The sequence below is a fragment of the Arachis ipaensis genome, chromosome B9 (genome assembly GCF_059453495.1).
Source record: "Arachis ipaensis isolate K30076 ecotype BB chromosome B9, ASM5945349v1, whole genome shotgun sequence".
Taxonomy (NCBI): Eukaryota; Viridiplantae; Streptophyta; class Magnoliopsida; order Fabales; family Fabaceae; genus Arachis; species Arachis ipaensis.
In genome coordinates, this window is record NC_142444.1 from 13,965,425 (window position 1) to 13,979,539 (window position 14,115).

Genomic DNA, 14,115 nt, shown 5'->3' on the forward strand with positions numbered 1-14,115 from the left:
TAGTTAATGACCGAATTTCCTTGCACTTGCTATTTGTTAAAGTTGCTTATCGCATGTCTTAATACCATAAGTTAGTTAAAAGTTAAAACACTCGTACAAAACGGTGCAGGTATCACCCCGTTCCGATCAAGAAAGCTAGCGCCAAATCAATGTGTGTTCATTGCAGGTTCGGCCCTCATTTAATCTCCTATTAAGCTAATACCCAAAACATAAACAAAGAGAGTCAGAGTTAAAAAGAGATGTACACCAAATCTTTAGACTTGCATTAAGCAGCAGATGTTAGCTAACTTTTAAGATTCTAAATAAAACAGGTAAAAGATTTTTTAAGGCATGTAGAATACTCAAAATGGTTCAAAAGCAGTTTCTGATGTATGCACGACCTACTCAATAAATAAATAAATAAATAAATAAATAAATAATCAAAATGGATAAAGTTTAGAAAATAATCATAAGGGTGTATACTGATTTGGCTATCAATGCATACGTCTAATCCTCAACTAAGTTGAGAATTCTGCTATTTGGATAAATGTTTATTACTAGATATTTTTTTTCAAAAGATAACTTCTTCCTGTAATGGATTCTTTTTTGTTACAAAATTTTTTGTCACAAATTTTTTTTTATACAAATAATATATTTTTTGTTGTTACAAATAATTAATTTATATTATCTCATATAAGGTATATGAAGAGTATATCGAAACGAAAGAAAAACAAAGAACTTGAGATGATCACTTTAAAGCAAATGAGCAAAATTCATTTCAATTCAAACTTTTTAGTTCTTCTTAGGATTCTTTGACTTATATCTATAGTGTGAGATTGATAAAGTGGCATTTGAAATGTGTGCAGGAATTGAACTACAAATTCGTTTTGCCTACTATTTTTCAGAGATATATTAAACTATTGTGTGCATCTAATAGTAAAATGAGATGAGTTTTTTACAAAAGCTCTAATTTGTTAACACTCATATTTTGAAACTAAAATATATCTATAAGTTTAAATACTTTTCTGAGATCTTTGAGTGACGTATATTTTATTTTTAGGATGTAAAAATAAATTTTCATTTCGTATCTTTTAAGGTGAATAAACAACTTAGAATCTTGTTCTAGAATATCTTTATATTTTTTATATCCTTCTAAATTCTTATATATTTTAAATTTGCAATAAATTTCTTAAAGAAATATTCTCTAATACTTCAAAAATTGAACAAATCAATAAAAATAAATTAATAAAATTTTAAATTGTATTTATTATTTATTAATAATCAAATTTCAATTCAAAATATGAAAATATAGAGGTAACGTCTTTTAAAATCATTTTGTCAAAAGTTTCACTATTTTGGAAAACTTAGCCAAAATGATATTACTCAATTAGAATATTTCTTTAGAATGATAAACCTATATGTGTATAAGGCTGGATTTCTAATTTATACTTAATGAAATTTCGCTGACCATTAAAAAAACGAAGGGATTTGAACCGTTCAATTTTTTCTTTATATTTCAATTTTGTATTTTAATTAGTTTTTTTATGTTTTATTTATTATCCATTATATTATCACTAATCTTACGTTCAAATGACACTTTATCATAATATAATTGAATTAAAATCTTTCCTTTTAAAATCAAGGTCTTTTTTTCGTACTCTGTTTTATCTCTTCCTCCTCTACTTATTACTCAATATAATATATTATTACTAACTACTAACTAATTTAACAATCAAAGCACGTCATATAATATTTTTTCATATTCAAATTAAAATTAATTATATATTATTAATTTGACAATTAAAATATATCATATTTCATTCTATATTATTGTAATTAAATTTTTTTTTATTTTTTAACTCATTCTATTTCTCTTGACTTTTTAATCTATATATATCATCATTTAAAAATGTATTACCAAAAAACTACTCTTTTCAAATTATTTATTTATGTGTTACTATTTTGTTACGGTGACACCTAATTTTTGTTCATTTGATAAAATTTTTAATATTTATTATAAGAACGTTAGATTTATTTGATAATAAAAATTAAATATTAAAATGTAATTTATTTTAAAAAATTTATAATTTCGTAATATTATTACAATAAAATTACTAGTATTGATAAAAAAAAAAGTATCAATATAATCAATATTAAAAGAAGACTGACTTTATATTTAAAGTTATTTTAGAAATAAATGAAGGTTATGTGTTATCTACTGTTATGATTAGTTTGTGTATTTTTTTCTGTAAATCTCAGGTAATTAGTAAATAGTAAATAGTTAACTAATAAATTAATTATTAATAAATAAAATTAAAAAATTAAATTTTATAGTTTAATGAAGTAAAAATAATTAAAATATAAATTTTGATATTAATTTTAAAGATTTTGACCCAAAATCAGACTAACGAACCGAATTGATTAGACCGGATTTAAACCGACCCAAAGTCCAACCCATAAAATACCATATGAAGCCTTCTCTTTCATTTTTCACCGAAGAGATGCGTTGAATGAGAGAAGAGCTTTGACAAAAACACCAAAACCCTCGTTTTAATTTTAATTTCACGTAATTTTCGATTTGGAGCTCTGATTGACGAGTCGTCAACGGCCACGTGTTCGTCTCGGAATTCTCTTGAATTTTATCTGAAAAAAGTATTAAGAAATTATCATTTTTCCCCCAGATCTCCTCCTCAATTTCGAAATTTTAGGGTTTGGGTATTGAGGAATTAAATGATTTTAATGGTTTAGGTGAACTCTAGCAGTGGATAATCATTGAGTTTTGTCCAATTGATCCATGGATAAGATAAGAAACTGTTAAACCCTTGTGAATCATTGAATTAGTGAATTCTATGATGATTATAGTGATATTGTGTGAAATAGATTGTTCTAGTTGATTTGGAGTTCAATTGGGGCAGTTTGGAACGAAATCCAAGTAATTAGGTTTGAGGAATTGACGTTTGGAGACTTGGAGCTTGTGAAAGGATATGTTTTTGAGGTGTTTTGAGTTTAGGGAGAAATCGGCAAAGGTATGGTTTTGGTTTCTCATAGTTAATGTTTAATGTCACGTAAAAACTTAGGCTAGAAGACCTTAAGATAAGAATGAACTAAATGAATTATTGATGGATTGTGTAAATGATTTATGATGAGTGATTCGATTTTGTGAACGGTTTGTTAGGAGTTGTTAGTTTGGTTTTGGAAAAAGATTTAATATTGAAAATTAGTGTGATTTTGAAATAATTTGATACTGAAAATGTTTTGAGTAATGGAGAGGTGTTTGGTTTGGTGGTTGGGACCCTTGAAGAGTGGCAGAAGTCCGAGTTTTAGAGGAGGTGCTGTCGAAGTTTTTATGGAAATTGAAAGTTTTGTTTGAAGTGGTTATTTAGAAAGATTTGGGTTTAAAGATTTTATAATTTGATTTTGAGTTATTAAGAAAAGGCTTACGTTTTGAGTTTGTTTTAATTAGAAAAGAATGAATTGTTTTTTGAGTATGAATTGTTGAATAAGAAGCAAATGATGAAGATAATGATAATAGTAATAAAATGTGGCTGAGATGAGGTGTGTTTGATGATGAGATTGATTATGAGGAAGAAGAATGATGAGAACTGAGGTTGATTATGAAATTAAATGAATATGAATGAATTGTAATGATAATGAGAATGAATTTCTGAATGTGACTCCGGGTAAGATGCAGTGGTATTATCCACTTGCTCCGGGTAAGAGTCGATAAGTCGGGTAAGATGCAATGGTGTTATCCACTTGTTCCGGGAGAGTTCGAGACTTCGGATAAGATATAAGGGTTGAGTTCTGTCGCCGCTTGCTCCGAGTTGAGAACTGTGACACCACCTGGGTAAGAGGCAAGGGTGACCGTGTCCTCTACTCCGGGTACGCGGGTAAGATGTAAGGGTTGCAGCGTTGTCCCACTTGCTCCGTGTTTGGTGTTCTGTCCAGGATTAACTACCATGACATGTCGGATTTGGCTATATAACCGACAGATGAGACTCATCAGCCATAGGGCAGGCATACATCATATGCATTTGTTTGCTTTGTTTAAGTTTGTATTACTTGGGTTTGCCTATTTAAATTACTATGTCTAGTTGCTATATGTTTTATTTGCTATAACTGTATTCTATTTGTGTTTTTCTTGTCTGTATTGTTTGTCTGTGCATCTAAGAGATCTCTTGTCTGGTAGAAGAGTGACGAGGGTTGTTCCACCAGTGATTCGGAGGGTTGAAGGAGATAGAGAGTGAAGTGTTAAGTTAAAGTTAGTTTTAGAACTTGAATACCTTATATAATTTACCTAATTTCTGGTTTAGTTGGGTCTTTAGGCTGAAATCTGAGTGTCGAAATTCTAAGAATGCCTCTGACTTTTCCGAGGCCTTTTATATTAACTATGCGGGCACCTTTACCATGTTGAGAACCTTCGGTTCTCATTCCATATATATTCTGTTATTTTTCAGATGCAGGTCGAGAGGCACCTCCTTGAGCATCTGGAGACCCTCCTTACAAGCGAAGAACTATCTTTTGGACTGTCATATTTTGTTTTAGGCTATGTATATATGTTTACAGAATCTCCGCATGTATATTTTGTGTTTTGTCCCTCCTAGAGGTTGACTTGGACATACAAGTGTTTATTTTGTAGTTTGAGTTTTATTTTGGGTTGTATATATATATAGTTATATACTCTGACCGGCTTTAGCTTCGCAGATCGAGTCTGGAGCTTGATATCTGTGTTTTGGAACTCTGATACATTACGTTTTTTAGCTTTCTTTGATCTTGTCCATTCTGTTTACGCTTATACGTACGAGTGTGATACGATTTTCTATTTTCGCTTTTGATTAGCTTATTCTTCAAGTTTTCTCGTTTAAAAATTATTTTCAACTATATTTATTTAAGTCTTTTCTTTTAGAGGTCGTAATACCTCGCCACCTCTACTTTACGACTTAAGCATAAGACTCTATGTGGTAGGGTGTTACACTCTCTAATATAGAATTTATTTTTTTAATTGTGCCTAACTACATATATATATATATATATATATATATATATATATATATATATATATATATATACATATATATATATGTTATTAGATTTGAGTGTAATAAAATTTATAAAATTTGATAATCCAATTTATGGACATGTGAAATTCTAAGATACACAAATTAAAAAGTGATTTGTAAAGATAATTTTTTTTATTCCACCTTGAGACAAATATGTGGATTAGATTTCATTCCACCTTCTCGTATATTTCTTATTTTTTTTTTTTTTTGGGTGAACAAAGGGGCCAAAGGCCCAATTTCTTATTTTCTTTAGTTACAGCATATTGTACACTCTTCCAACGAGATGCAACAAACAAAACAAGTTTTTTTAATACTTCCTCCCAAACCCGGCATATAGGGTCCTTTCAATCCATCTAATCCAACATTTGATTCTGATTTTTCTTCTTTATACACTGCAACTATACAATAGTTTTTGGAAAGTTATTCACAACAGTATTAATTTAACAAATAATTAGGATTTTAAATTAAATTATCGATATCTAAATACTGTTATCAAGAATCAATTAATTCAGGTCAATTCAACTTATGTTTTATTAAAAACCATGTCAAATGAATGCAAAAAAATTAGATAATAAATTAACGACTCAAATAAAATATATATTAAACTACAAAACACATATTAAAAATAAATTAAATAATATATATATTTATATACAAATATATAATAGTTAATTTTTATTTAAAAAATTGAAATAGTTGAATAAAATATTCTTTCTTTTTTTCTGAAACTCGAATTCAATATATCAAAATAGTTATTGTCACTCAAATTAATCTTCTGTTAAAATCATAATTTTGCATGGAATCATGGGGGATAGAAATAAAAAAGGAGAAAAAGTGCCGTCTAGAGAAGCATGGAAGCAGGCATACCTTCACTTGGCGCATGAGTGGTGTGGCCTCCAACTGATAAATCCTTCTCAATCACACCCTCTGTAATATCGCTACTACTAATTAATTATGAAGGTGATTTTTTTAATTCAACATAAATATTTTAGAGCAATTATATAAAGTAGTATACTGATAGTCACTAATAACATGTCTATTAAATATGTGTAAAAATAATATAAAGATTGAAATAAATAAGATGATAACTGATTTATACTTTAACTAAATGATTTTAGGTTCAAATCATGAAAATAATAATTTTGTAAAATTATATATAATAAAGAGTATTTAAAAAAAATAGACGCCAATATTTATAGTTCATATTTTAAGTTAATTTTATAAATACACAATTTCACAAGTCAAAGACAATTCTTTTTAATAGCTTTGTAAATGTTAATAGCTTTTATATTTAATTTATTTTGCAATACGATAAAATTCATTGTTCAATCAAGTCAAAGACAATTCTTTCTAATAGCTTTGTAAATGCTAATAGCTTTTATATTTAATTTATTTTGCAATACGATAAAATTCATTGTTCAATCAAGAATTATTTGACAAAAATATTTGAGAATGAATTGGTAGAAATGAAAGTCTATGTCTTCTCAAATTTTGAGATCGAAAAATCAAGCGGAATATATCTTCTGACTATACACACGTGCAAAATATCTTTTAAGATAGAGTCAGGTATGGTACATTTGATCGATGATCGTAAAATTCTGGATAATCATTTTAATTTTCTTGCTCATGTTGATATATTGAAACAAACAAATGAATCATTCTACTTATTTGGTATGTAATTAATTTATATTAACCCACACAAAATTATTTTCCATTTGATTTTAAGTTTTGCCAAAAAATTGTATAATAGCATCATTTTATCGATAACAAAAATTTTAACAGTTTATTTATGAAAATATTTGAAATTGTATTGTGACTTTTTTTAAAGGTATATCCTTTTATTAATATACTATTGTTTGTTTTATCGTTTAATATAAAATAAATCAGTAAATTATTTTTATTTTATACACGTTCGAAGTTATAATTTTTTATATTATTCATTCATTTGTCCTTAATTTGGTACTTTTAATTCAATTTTTTTGTTCAATTGGATGTTATTAGATTATTGACTTGAAAAGAAAAACTCATATCATGGTCAAAAATAGAGAGAAGTGACCAGTACATTGTGATTGATCTTCATGATTTGCAATATGTAAAATTTTAATATGAATATTTCTATAGGTTATAATTATGTGTTGTGGTGCAAAATTTTTTTTCTTTATATATTACTACTTCCTTAATTCTCGCTTTCATTCAAAAATGAGAAAAAATAAGATGTACACTATGAGATCAATTTACAATCCAATTACTTGATCATCTATGTGATCACCAAGCAAACGAATACATAATTTATTCTCTAATTTATAAAATTTAACAAAGACATTGGTAAACATATTGGTTTCGCATTTATTTATATATTTTATTTATTTATGTTATATTTGTAATTATATTATACCTATTTTTATCAATATATTTTTTTAAAAAATATCGTTAGTGTTAGCACATTGTGTATTAAATAAATTAAATGATAGAAACATGTAACTATTTTCTTTTTCAGTCAAGATTAAGTAAAATACTGTAATTTAGACTTGCAATATCAATATATTAATAGTAAAATAAAGAAAAAAATATAATATTATATCAAAAATTTTTTAAATCATAATTGTAATTTATGATTGAAATTATAATTTAAATATTTTAAACGGGATAATTTCATTTAGAGAATTCATAATTCAAATATAATTTTTATACACTTAATAGCTACATTCGAATTAATACATTTAATACTATATTTAAAAAAACACGAACAATGCACATCATATTATTTATTTATTAATTAAATTATTACAATTCAAATTAATTTTAATAGAATAATTTAAAATTATAATTTCAATTTTATCACGTACATGGTACAGATTATTACACCTGTTATATATAATAAAGAGTATTTAAAAAAAATAGACGCCAATTTTTTCAATATTTTTATTGTATACAGTATTGATTATCCAAAAATTTATGAAAATAGCATAAAGCAATGCGTAAATTGATCACCTGCGTTATAGTTAGAGAAAGTTTGTGGAAAGTCTCTGGCTGCTACCTTTGATGGAACCATAACAGCCATAGCTAAGAGTCCACTAATGATTATTGCATATTTTAAAGCCATTTTTTAGTGGATGAACTAAAATTAGATGAAGAAATATGTGACAATGATTAGGAGAATGCTAGTTTATTACATACACCGGAAGATAGACCAGCATTATATATATATATATATATATATAGAAAAGATAATCAAGAGTAAACCCTAATAATAACTAGTCAAAATTGTAATAATATACTGATAAGTTAAATTATAAGATATACATTAACGAGAATAGTCAAATTCGTAATAAATGTAGATAAAATCAAGATAAAAAAGCAATTTTGTATTAAATTATAATATAATATAGATAATTAAATTAAAAATAAATAATAAAAAATATATCGATTAGGAGATATGTATATTTATAAATATAAAAATATAATTTAATTAGTCAAATTTATAATTAAGAGTTTCTCTTTATGGATATATATATATATAATCAAGGGTTATTATTAATAACTAGTCAAATTTGTAATTAATTTATACAAAAATTTAATTATAGGATTTTTTAAATAAATAATTTAAATATTTTATTTACGGATATAGATATTTGGGTATGTCTAAAATCAGCCCAACTATTTTGTGCGCATTAGATGCGCCACCTTTTATGAACTATTAGATTTTATTAAATGAAAATTAAAGGATATTATAAAAGAAGAGTATTGATAGACTTTATAAATATAGAATATATTAGTATATACATACATAAATACATTTTAATACAAAATATTTTAAAAATGACAAGTATAATCTTTTACTTTAAAATAAATATAAAATATATAAATATGTACACAAATATTTTCAAGTAATATAAAATAATTTAATTTTTTATATTATGTAATTAAAAATAGTATTGTATAATAATTAATCTTAATAAATAAAAAATATTTTTTACATATTTATATGTTTTATATTTATTTTAAAGTAAAAGATTATATTTGTTATTTTTAAAATATTTTGTATTAAAATATATTTATGTATGTATATACTAATATATTCTATATTTATAAAGTTTATTATTACTCCCCTTTTATAACATTCTTTGATTTTCATTTAATAAAATCTAATGGTTCATAAAAGATGGCGCATTTAATGCACACAAAATGATTAGGCTAATTTTAGAGATATTTTATAGCATATTATCAATTTATATTTTTTTTATACTGTAAAAGAGATAATACACAATTTTATTTAGCTTTATTTTGTTTGTAAACGAGAAATGTATAATTTAAAAAAATACACCTATCTCAATTATAATATGTTCGAGATAAATTAATATCGATTACGAGATATATAATATTTATAAATACAAAAATATAATTTAATTAATCAAATTTATAATTAAGAGTTTCTCTTTATGGATACATATAATCAAGAGTTATCGCTAATAACTAGTCAAATTTGTAATTAATTTATACAAAATTTAAATTATAAAGTAAACATTAATCGATCAAGAGTTATCACTAATAACTAGTCAAATTTATAATTAATTTATTCAAAAGTTCAATTATAAAGTAAACATTAATCCAGAGAATCAATGTAATTAATGTAGATAAAATTGAGATAAAAAAATTAATTTTGTATTAAATGATAACATGACAGATAATTAAATAAAGAATAAATGGTCATTTTCGTGGGGTTTTTTTTTTTCAATAAAAAACTTATATTTATGTTTTTAGTTAAAATTCAAATGTTGGCCGTTTTAGATATTAATTTTTTTTAAGTCACATACTATTACGCATCAAAGATGGCGTAATTGAAGAAGAGCACTATAGCGCATTAACTGCCAGTGTTATAACAGCGAAACAGATCTTAAACTATAGTGCAAGTTTTGCCTACGATATAGTATTTTTATTGAGTTAAACTCTAAAATAGTTCTGATTGGCGTCGTGTACTAAAATCGTCTCTGAGATTTTAATTGCATCAATTACGTCTTTGAGATTGAGAAAAATGCACCATATTAATCCCTGACTCATTTTCCCTTAACGACATGATGATATGGCTAGATGACGTGGAAGATAAGTGACATTTGTCACTCTATAATTTGGCCATGTGTAATGATATGATGTAGTGACCAGTGATATGTGGCATGCTGACATGGATCGTTGTGCCACATGTCACAATGTTATTTAGCCACGTGTTCGTTTGTGCCACGTGTCGGAACAGTATTCGTCCACGTGTCATCCATTATGTCATCATTGTAGATGCACCAAATTAGTCCCTCACTTTGTATTAAGTGACTCATTTTAGTCCCTGAAATTGAATGTCGTGCATAGTTGTTAGAACCGAACTGGTGATCGAACCGGTAAGGTCACTGGGTCACTGGGTTACTGGTTCAACCGGTGGGTCACTGGTCGAACCGGTTAACCCGGTATAATTAAGTAATTATGTAAAATTTAATTATTTTTTCTTTATTATAAGTACTTTTATTTTTTTTATAAAAATAATAATTAATTTCAAATTTTAATACTTTATTAATTAATTTATATTTATTGTATTATTATATTATTATAAATAAAAACTTACATACAGTTAATTTTCATGTGAAGTTGATATTTAAAAACAGTTAGATGATTTGACAAGTTTAACTAAATATCATCTAACGATTTTCAATTATTAATTTCATATGAAGATAACTACATGTGAGTCTTTACCTATTATTATATGCTACAATTATTTATTGAAAAAATAATATTAATAGATATCATATAATCATAAAAAGAAAAAATAAATTATGGTTAATAATTTTTTTTATCTTTTTAATATATATATATATATATATTAATAAAATTTATAGTTAAATAAAATATAATTGATTTAAAAATGAGTGACTTTAAAATTAAAATTAATTGAATATAAGTAAAATAAAAAATTGCTATATGTATTCATTAAAAATAATATTAATATATTATATAATTATGAAAAGAAAAAATAAGTGAGTTTATAACTAAAATTAAAATAAAATAAATAAAAGTAAACTATTTGATGAAAGATATCTATATATATTATAATTTGCATATATATTAATGAAAATCAACACAGCTCAGCGGCAAGGAGAGGTTTTGATCTTCCAGCAGATAGGGGTTCGAACCCCATATCACACATTTTGGATAATTTGCCTTTCAAACGGTTCGGTCAGACCGGTCTTACCGAGTTTGACCGATTCTCACCGGTTCACTCCGGGTTTGACCGGTTCGTACCAGTTCTATACCTTGTACGGTTCAAATATCAAATCGGACCAGTATTAGGTCTGGTTCACCGGTTTTCCGGTCGAACCGGCCGGTCCGGTCAGGTTCTGCTAACTATGATGTCGTCCACCAAACTAGTCCCTTCAATTTTTTCTCATTTTTTTCTATAAATTCAAAATTCTCAATATTTTTGAATGTATTAATTTCAATTCTATTTTTTCACATGTTATTCAAATAAAAGTGCTTTTATAAAATAGTTTTTCCCTTGCAAATATCTTAACCGCCGACTTGGAGTTGATGTGAAGGCATTTCAAGCACCTTCACTACTATCTCTGACCTCTTTCAATGCTTTTATAAAATATTTTTTTCTCTTGCGGATACCCCTAACCGCCGTCTTAGAGTTGACATGAAGGTATTTCAAGCTTCCCTCATTACCATTTTCAACCTCTTTCATCTAAACTCCAAAGGTTGGAGATGATAGTGAGAGTGCTTGAAGTACATTCAATCTAGCTCATTTACACATAACGAAAACGTGTATTTCATAAGAATAAAAAAATGTATATTTTAATTATTGATTTCTTGTTAAAAGCACATATTTTTTTTATGAAAAAATGTGTCTAATCAATCATATAATTATTTTTTATTATAATATACTTATATATTACAAAATTTACCAATGTTAAATTATTAAAAAAATTATATAATTAAAACTAAAATCTTAAAAATTTTTATGAAAGCACCTATATTTAAACGATATGTGAAAAAATAGAATTAAAATTAGTGTATCTAAGATATTGAAAATTTTAAATTTAAAAAAAATGAGAAAAAATTGGTGAAGGGACTAGTTTAGTGCACGACATTCAATTTCAGGGACTAAAATGAGTCACTTAATGCAAAGTAAAGGACTAATTTGGTGCATCCACAATAATGACATAATGGATGACACACGGACAAATACTGTTGCGACACGTGGCACAAACAGACACGTGGCCAAATAACATTGTGACACGTGGCACAACCATCCATGTCAGCATGCCACGTGTCACTGATCACCACATCATCGTATCATTACACGTGGCCAAATAATAGAGTGACACGTGTCACTTACCGTCCACGTCATTTAGCCATGTCATCACGTCGTTAAGGGAAAATGGGTCAGGGACTAATATGGTGCACTTTTTTCAATCTCAGAGACGTAATTAGTGCAATTGAAATCTCAGAAACGATTTTAGTGCACGACGCCAATCTCAGGACCATTTTGGGGTTTAACTCTATTTTTATTAAATATAATATTCTTTTAGTTATCATTCAATATTTGTATTTATAAATAAGAAATTAATTACGTAGTCCTCATAATTAACCATATGAATACATCTATTTTTATTAGATTAAATTTAATTATTAATTTAAATTATATTTATTTAAATTTTAAATTAAAAATTTGTAATATTTAAATTTAAAATTATTTAAATAAAATCGGATGAAATAAAAAAATAAAAATAAACTAACGTAACATTATCCAAAATATTATATCCACATATCTTAAATAATTTTAAAATTTTAAATTGTAAATTTTTAATTTGAAAATTTTAAATCGTTAATTTTTTTTAAATTAAATATTGAATTAATCATATCAGTACGCATTATTATAGTTAAATTATTAGAATAATATACGTATTTCAACTACACTGACATTAAATACATTACACCTGCGTTATTGATCTATTACGTTGGCTGCATTATAGTTTTTTGAGTAAAGTATCGTTTTTGTCCCTAACGTTTGGGGTAAATTTTATTTGTGTTCCTAATGTTTAAATCGTTCTATTTGTATTCCTAACGTTTATAAAAGTGATTCAATGTTATCCTGTCGTCAATTACACATCATAAGTGTTTCAGTTTGAGTTTTAAAAATCTCTTCCTGAAGTTAGAATACAAATGTCTCGAATAGAATCGATGATCTGCTCCGAAAAATAGCTCATCAAATGTTGAAACTAATTCCTACAACATTTACATAATTCACTTTTCTAGGGACATAATTGAATCTAAACACAAATAGTGGGTATAATATTAAAATCGAACACATCCAAGTGAGACCTAATTGAGAATGAATACATCCAAGTGAGAATAATTGAAAAATATAATCTGATTTGTTAGTATAATTGATAGTAGGATAACATTGAATCACTTTTATAAACGTTAAGGATACAAATAGAACGATTTAAACGTTAGGGACACAAATAAGACTTACCCCAAATATTGGGACAAAAACGATACTTTACTCTAATTTTTTTTTTACCTTATTTCTCAATCAACGCCTGCGCTATCTGCCTATGATATAGTTACAAAATATTTAAAAGGGTAAAAAATTGAAAAATTGATTAAAAAATTAAATATTATTTTTATTTATTTAAAAAGAAAGTATCTGTTTACTCCCTAAAAGATTACATGATTTTAAATTGGTATTTGAAAGAATTTTTTTAATCAAATTTATCTTTATAAAATTTTAAAGATTTAATTATTTTACAAGTCCCTATAGTTTTATTAAATTTTCAATTAAGTTCTTATACTTTTTTTTCTTTTCAATTGGATTCTTATACGTTAATTTTTTTTAATTAAATCTCTATTAACGTTAAACGTCAAAAAAACATTAATGAGTTGTAAAATTCCTTATTTATTTCTGTCTTTCACATTCCTCTTCCTCTTCCTTTTTTCCTTTCTGTTATTCATCATTCTCTCTAAATAGCCACTCTCTAAAATCTTTCCTCTTACAGCTATGGAATAACAATAATAATAAAAATAACGGGCC

General features: G+C 26.0%; 1 long non-coding RNA gene across 1 annotated transcript; it reads right to left on the reverse strand.

Moving 5' to 3' along the window:
- Window positions 1-5,298: 5,298 nt before the first annotated feature.
- LOC110267171 (uncharacterized) lies at window positions 5,299-8,093 on the reverse strand. The gene is made up of 3 exons (XR_015900131.1): window positions 8,031-8,093; window positions 5,907-5,966; window positions 5,299-5,437 (listed from the first exon to the last, which is right to left on the reverse strand). It is a non-coding gene; the product is annotated as an uncharacterized LOC110267171 (long non-coding RNA).
- Between the last annotated feature and the right edge of the window lie 6,022 nt (window positions 8,094-14,115).